The sequence below is a fragment of the Pygoscelis adeliae genome, unplaced genomic scaffold (assembly GCF_000699105.1).
Source record: "Pygoscelis adeliae isolate BGI_AS28 unplaced genomic scaffold, ASM69910v1 Scaffold75, whole genome shotgun sequence".
Taxonomy (NCBI): Eukaryota; Metazoa; Chordata; class Aves; order Sphenisciformes; family Spheniscidae; genus Pygoscelis; species Pygoscelis adeliae.
This window is the reverse complement of record NW_008824772.1, coordinates 2,426,189-2,426,415: the sequence shown is the minus strand read 5'-3', so window position 1 is coordinate 2,426,415 and position 227 is coordinate 2,426,189. Positions and strand designations below refer to the sequence as shown.

The window sequence follows — 227 nt, the reverse complement described above, 5'->3', positions numbered from 1 at the left end:
GCGGGCACGGCCTCAGCGGGGCCACCGCAGCCGCCCCCCCGCTCCAGGTCCTGCGGGATTCCCTCCGCCCTCCTCCTTCCCTCCATGCCCCCGTCCAAGCTCGAAGAGCTTGCCCCGCGCACCCTGCGGACGGGGTTTATGCAGACAACCACGGCTCCGGGAGGGAAGCGTAGGAGCGAGCGCTGCTGCTGCCCCGGAGGAGGCTCGCTGCTGACTGCCACCCCCCC

The 227-nt window shown here is 73.1% G+C and overlaps 1 protein-coding gene across 1 annotated transcript in view; it reads left to right on the top strand.

The window, feature by feature from the left end:
- The window catches only part of ATAD5 (ATPase family, AAA domain containing 5), a 19,804-nt gene that overhangs the window by 371 nt on the left and 19,206 nt on the right, over nucleotides 1-227 (top strand). The gene's annotated exons all lie outside the window — the stretch shown is intronic.